Source organism: Pollachius pollachius (genome assembly GCF_949987615.1).
Source record: "Pollachius pollachius genome assembly, chromosome: 19".
Taxonomy (NCBI): Eukaryota; Metazoa; Chordata; class Actinopteri; order Gadiformes; family Gadidae; genus Pollachius; species Pollachius pollachius.
This window is the reverse complement of record NC_136952.1, coordinates 18,322,552-18,330,074: the sequence shown is the minus strand read 5'-3', so window position 1 is coordinate 18,330,074 and position 7,523 is coordinate 18,322,552.

Genomic DNA, 7,523 nt, shown 5'->3' with positions numbered 1-7,523 from the left:
TGGATAACTAACTATGGACTATATACTACAGGGGAAACCAAGTGGCAACAGAGCACGCACAGCCTGTGAGTTTGGTGGACAGAGACACTGAAAAAAGAGGAAAGACTTTACAAGGCTGTTTCACGAGTGTTGGAAAAGTCCCCGTCTGCTGATGGTTTGACCAACGACAGCCGTCCGCACAATGAACCCGCTGTTCGCTCGACCCTGCAGGCCCGCTAGGAGCCCCAGCACATGGCTTTGCCAGCGTCAGGCCGGGCAGCCTCTCTCCCTTTATTTCTCTTGGGAGAGAGGGGGAAACAGTGGCCCTGGCAAGGCCTGTGCCCGTTCTGGTTGTGGTTCATGGTGCAGAGCACTAGGCTGGGCTGGTGACAGCGCCAATGAAAACACCAGGCCTTCCCTTTTCTCTTTGTGGTGTGGTTTGGCTTTTTGACCAGCTGCAGATGGTGGTGGTGCTAGTGGTTCTGTGACTCTGGCCATAGTGAAGCATGACCCCAACAGCCGCACCCTTTCCCCTCAGTGGGACGAGAGGAAGTTGTGTTTCCTCTGGTTGGCCGATGGCATGTCAGGGCCCTGGGCGCTCCACGGCTGGGCTAACGCTATCCGACACACAGCGGGGACAAGTGTTTGCAGGAATTTGGTCTCATTATACATGACGAATGGTAACCCTGGGCGCAGCCATCAGCCAAACTAGCAGAAGATTAGACTGGCTTATGTTCCCTGGAGTCAGGCTTTGGACAGAAACTAGCCCCTACCATCCTGTCAGCCAGAGGCAGAACGAAGTAATGGAGGGTCACAGTTTAACGAGACAAATAGCCAAATGAGTAACTTAATGGCATTATAATTGAATTCCACTACTAAGTACCTTCAATAAAAATTGGGTACAATTAATAGAATGAATTAGGGAATAAAACAAAATAAAGTATAGAGATAAAAGAAGTGAAGAATTATAAAGGTTCAGCCACTAACCGCAAATACAATAAAAGAGAGACAGCTCGGAGACATCCAAGATTACTTCAAGGTGTAACAAACGTTTTTTTATTAAACTCCATGGCTGATGCCAGGGTTGTTTTGTTCTGAACTGAAGCCCCACACACTGAGGCCCCGGGATGTGACTGTGGCGGTCAGCAGCTGTACATCTCCTCCACGGGGCCCTGGGGCTTGGCCGCAGAGTGGCATCTGTCATCGGCTCCACGCCGGGCCAGTTTATTTGGTTTGATACACGGTGTGCCGGCCCTATTTTCACAGGTGCCCCTGTTGTTGAAGTTGCGCTCCACTTCTGCCAACGTTGGCCAAGACCCACGAAAGCTATGGTTGTCCAGGACGACCACCGGCGCAGAAGGTGGAAGGGGTCCCTCATGTTGGATCCAAACCAACTCTCCCTATGACCTTAGATCCTGCCTCCCTCTCCTTCTTTCACCTTGCATCTACCGTTAGCAAATAGGAAAGACTAAGGTATTGAAGTGAGGCTTAAATTGAAGCTTCACGGATATGTCTCCTCTATCTAGGATACTTTTTCCACATTGTGGCATGGATTTGTGTTTAACTAACTCTTGGGATTTTGAAAGACAGACCTTGACGTAAGGTCAGTTGACAAAAGAAAGCGTTAGAAAACTTAAGCGTGTCTCCACCAGGCTGATGCACACATGCAACATTGTGCAAATATTCAATTTCATGATACAGCTGAGTTTACGAGCTACAGTCTGTGGGCAATGGACTGTGTCAGCACCCTGGGGTGTCTGGGCACTCCAGATCCACCTGCAACCACCACAGAGAACTTGTCCAAAGGGCAAGTTCACCGCAGGTGGTTCGACCCATCTGCGGTTAAGTTTGGAACTGGTTTGAAACCAGCTGAGAAGGTCGCTTGTAGCACAGGGCAACACCCCATAAAGATGCCCTCTGTGGAGTGAAGAGGCTTGAGGCCCCTCTGCATTCCAGCACACTCAACCTTGGCGTCATTTCAGATCACACAATGGTTTCTATTAGAGAGGAATCATATGGTCGTTAGAAGCTGACCTGAGATCATTCGTTTTTCCCAGAAATGGTGAAGGAAACAGGGAGGGAAAAATGTTGAGGAGCGACCTTGATGTCAGACCGACTGATTTGGTTCAGTTACGCTTCTGGGAGAACCAAAATCTGGGAGTTATGAAGTGTAGCGGGCAGCCAGAAGGCCCTCATCCTTTTAGTCCTGGACCAAGACACTGTGTCCCCAGGACCAGGAGGAGGGACTTCCATCACAACTAGACTAAGATCCTGGGGGTGTTGGGCCCCCTGTGGGAACCAACATCCGAGCAGCAGTAGCCCTGCTTGTCACAAGGCTGAGAGGACACAGATCTCTCTTGTATGGACTGACATTCTTTTTTAAGAGAGAGAGAGAGAAGGAGAGAGAGAGAGAGAGAGGGTGGGGGAGAGAGGTTGGCGACATAGCAGACAGGGGAATCCTCTTAAGTGTCCAAGGCCAAAGGAAGAGGGGACATTGAGCTTGATTTCTGTCAACTGTCGACTTCCAACTGCGTGAAGGCGCTGTAGAACTCTGGTGCATTATGGGAAGGGAGGATGTGTCACTATGTCAGCCAATCCCAGAGGATGTGGGCTGTCTGTCTTTACACGACCACAGAAACCACACAACCTTTCAACTGACTTCCCCCTGCACTAGTTCCCCTCGTCTTCTCCCCTCTCACTGCACCCTTTCCCCATCGACCCCCTTACCCTTCCTCTCTCTCTTTCTAGCCACTTCCTTCCTTCATTTCCTCACTTCTTCTCTTCCTCTGTTCTTGTCGTCCTCCCCTCTCTCCATTCCCCTCCTCCTCCCTCAGCTGAATCTCTCTTTCTCACGTTGATAAGTCGTCATCCCTCACCTTTCACACTGCCTCACATGGCAACAATCACGGCGGCCTTTGGCAGATAAATTAGGCCACTTAATGTGGACCGGAGATGTGTGCAGTGGGAGAAAGGCTGGTGCTAAATGCCAACAGATGGGGTGCTCTCTCTCCTCCAGCCCAGCCCAGAGTACCTTATCATAGAGTAGTGTAGTGTAGCAAACAGCCTTACAGTGATCTATAGCCTTGAGCAGATAGCTATACACCAAAAGGCTTGGGCCCGAAGGAAGGAGAGGAGGTATCGCAACAGGGTTTGGACTTATTAGCGTTGGAGTCTGAGCCGGCTGGTAGTGCTGGGTGGTTCATGCTTTCCAAAGAAAAGAGTCTGGCAGAACCTTTGGTAGGTCTACCGGCTAATTGTGTCTGTTTGGCAACTGGGAGGGCCACCACTAGCTAACACTCCAGACTCACAATCAAAACCTCATTATTTTCCGGAAAAATCTGTCTGTAACAAGGACACGGAACTGACGCTGCCCACACAGACACACACCTAGTGAACAAAGATGACCTACCTGCCCCGGAAGCAGTCATGGAGCACCAATGAGTTATGAATGCTTGATGAAGCACACTCTGGACCGGGTCCAAAGTGGATTGGCTTTCCAGGGACGAGTGCTCTTGAAATCTATTTTCCATGTTATGTTTCCTTTGGTTGTACCTTCTCCGTTTTGAGCAAATAAAACATGAAATGGGTCAGACTAAATGCTCTAAACTGCTGTCTTTGTGTCCATCTTCCTATGCTGTGTTCTCTGCACACATGTGTAATGCAGCCACTTACTCATTAGGAGCTCATTTAGAGGGTCTACTTTTATCCTGTTATCACCCTCCCTTGAGAGCCTCTGTGGATAAAAGGGTCTGCCAAATGACTACATATCTCTCTGTATCGAACCTGGGCCAAGTTTTTGCAAATCTACCATTGTAACAGCTCACATCAGGGAAATATGTTCAGTTGAAGTTAGGACCTACTGTTTAATGTCTATCCCCTTTGACCTCCCACGGATAAGCTATAGAAGCTATTTGTTTCCTGTGTTTTTCATCTCAATAACAGGTGAGTAAGAATCGTATGTGCTCTTTACCTCAGCAGACACACACACACACGCATATAGAGTTACATCCTTGGTTCTCATCCCTACTTTCAACAAAACCCAATCAAACTCAGAGCTTAGCTTGCACACAAGATGGAGAGAGAGAGAGAGAGAGAGAGAGAGAGGGGGGGGGGAAAGAGTGAGAGACAGCGAGAGAGAGAGAGAGAGAGGGAAAGAGTGAGAAAGAGTGAGAGAGAGAGAGAGAGAGAGAGGGAAAGAGTGAGAGAGCGAGAGAGAGAGAGAGAGAGAGAGAGGGAAAGAGTGAGAAAGAGTGAGAGAGAGAGGGAAAGAGTGAGAGAGTGTGAGAGAAAGAGGAAGAGAAAGAGTGGGATAGAGAGGGAGAGAGAGACAGAGAGGGAGAGCGAGACAGAGAGGGAGAGCGATAGAGGGAGTGTGTATTAGAGAGAGAGAGAGAGAGAGAGAGAGATAGAGGGAGTGTCTATGAGAGAGAGAGAGAGAGAGAGAGAGAGAGAGAGAGAGAGAGAGAGAGAGACTAAAGCGTGTTAAATAGCCCCCACTCCCTATAGAAGCATTCCTGGTTCAAGTCTCTGGTCTATCACTGGTTTTTCAACCAGTTAGGAAGGTGATTGAGACTGATGGGTCTCTGCAGGGGCCCTAAAATAAGGACGTCAAGGTCAGATAAAGTTAATATAAGGTAAAATAAGATACGATTAGGTAAATTAAAGTATGATAGGATAAAGTAGGCTAAAGTTAGGTGAGATTAGGTAATTTAAGGTTAACTAAGATTAGTCACGGTAACGTAAAGTATGGTAAGGTCAGATTAATTAAGATAAACAAATAAGCATAATAATAATCATCTAAGATTAGATTAGTGTAACCACAATAAGGTTTGGTAAAATAATACCAGGTAGGATATTTTAAAGGTAAACTAAGATAAGGTAATGTAACACAAAATCAGATAAGATAAGGGAAGTAAAAAAGGGTAAGATAAGGCAATGCAAAATAAGGAACAGTAAGGTAAAGCAGTGCACGATAAAATAAGCATGTAAGGTCATATTATGAAAGGTCAAATAAGATAAGACGGTGGATTTATCCCAGAGGTGAGGTGAAATGAATGTGTCACAAAGAAAGGAGTACAGGCAGAGAAAAGTAGGAAACAAATCAACATAATATGTCGTAAACAATATAGAAAATAGAAAAAATTAAATATAGGTAACAAGAATAAGATGAGAAACACATGTCACGTCTCCCTGCTCCTGAAGTTATGTGTTATTCGTTTTATCATTTATACTGTCATTGTGTTGTGTTGCGTCATCTTCCTCTCCTCTCCTCTTGTTCCAGATGCTTCTCCCTGCCCCCGTGTTTCCCGCCTGTGAACATCCTCCCTCACCTTGATTGTCTTCACCTGTCCCTCGTTACTGTTCCCTCCTTGTGGATTGAGTCAGTGTGTTTCCCTCCCTCTGTGCCAGTTCCTCTTAGTACCTCTGTGTCTTGCATACTTGTGTAAACTTCTTCTCTAACATTTGAATGACTTTGCCTGATTGGCTGCTGCCTCCCTGAGTACCGAACCACCGCTCCCGGTAAAGACTACTTGTATGATTCTACCTGCCTGGTGTGTTGAATGTGAATTTGAGTATGTTTGTTGGTTGGTACCAGCGTTGCAACACACACACATAATATCTGCACACACACACTCTTGGACCGCACACACACACACACACACACACACACACAAAAACACACATAGGTTCCACACCATTCGTGGTGAAAACATCTGCTTTTACTCAGAGAAAAAAACACATGGTAGAAAGGGGGGGTTAAGGGAAAAAGTTAGAAGGAAAGGGTGGAGGAGGGGTGCAGAAGAGGTGCAGGAGAAAGAGAGTGCGGGACAGAGAGGTGCAGACCAGGTCCAGAGAGAAGGGAGAAAGACTGCCCATTTACAATCATACTTTTAGGATCTTTATCCACATGTCTGGTGGGGATAAAGACAGAGGGAAACAGATTAAGGTTGAAGAGTGAGATATAAAGACATACATCTAGCGAGAGAGAGAGAAAGTCACACAAAAGACTAAGATATATTGACCTGGCATCCCTGATGTCCCCAATTGGTTTACACACCACTGTTCTGTTATCAAGCTCCAATTGGTTTACACACCACTGTTCTGTTATCAAGCTCCAATTTGTTTACACACCACTGTTCTGTTATCAAGCTCCATTTGGTTTACACACCACTGTTCTGTTATCAAGCTCCAATTGGTTTACAAACCACTGTTCTGTTATCAAGCTCCAATTGGTTTACACACCACTGTTCTGTTATCAAGCTCCAATTTGTTTACACACCACTGTTCTGTTATCAAGCTCCATTTGGTTTACACACCACTGTTCTGTTATCAAGCTCCATTTGGTTTACACACCACTGTTCTGTTATCAAGCTCCAATTGGTTTACACACCTCTGTTCTGTTATCAAGCTCCAATTTGTTTACACACCACTGTTCTGTTATCAAGCTCCATTTGGTTTACACCCTGCTGGTCTGGTATCAGACTCCATTTGGCCTTACAGGGGGTGCCGTGCTTGAGAACCATATGTGGTACACTGAGGGCAGACATCCAATGTCTGCCTTGTGATTAGTCTATGGCCAAAACTAATATTCAAGCCTTAATTTCTTTCCAATCAAATAAATTGTCAAACGGGCCCTCTCAAAATATATCACATGGAGATGAAGTAGCTCATGAGCCAAGAGAAAAAAGCATTAATGACATCAAATGTTTCTCATTGACTCAGGATGGTGGTGGCTATTTCTGCATCCAACCAGTGTGAGCCCCCTATAGACCGTTAGAGGAACTACACATTAGCTTCCCTCATGGCTTCACAGACGATCCTGGCTGCCACATGAATCCCACTCCATCCGTCACATGCCTGCTGGGGCTCAGGCTGGGACGTGACTTCGTGAAAGAGCAGGATTCATACGCTCTCCGTGTCCGGTAAGGGTCTGTTTCCCTCATTTAGATCGTTTGTCAATCAAAGAATATAAAGATAGCCTAATGGCGTAGATGCTTATTTTACACGATTCATATGCTGTAAAACAGCATGAGTGTAAAACATATGGTGAATTAGGGAATGGATGTGGATCACGTGTGGAAGGCAAGCCTCAGGTCTAGAACGAATGAAGCCTTGCCACTGAATGACGTCCGAGCCTTTAAAGGTGCCCTCACTATGGTCACTACTCTCACTCAGCCTCCATTTTGTGACCTCCACTATGTGATTGTATAGAGATTATTGCACCATCATATTTAACCCATCAGGGTAAATGTGTGTTGGTTTTGGTTTTCTGTATGATCCGACTTTTGTTTTAATTAAATGCAGATCTCTACAAACATCGGGAAATTCGGAGGTTCCCGGCACCATTATCCTCTTGTCTTGGAGCAAATGCCTTCGATAAATGGGTTATGGTATCGCTTAAAATCATCCCAGCTCTTCGCCGAGAGCCTGTCCTACAAGGAAAAGGCTAAATACATTTTCGTCATCGCTCTTTTCCCGAAAAACAGAAGGGTTAAAACGAGAGAGGCCATGGAGCACAAACCAAGTCCAGAACGCATACTTTA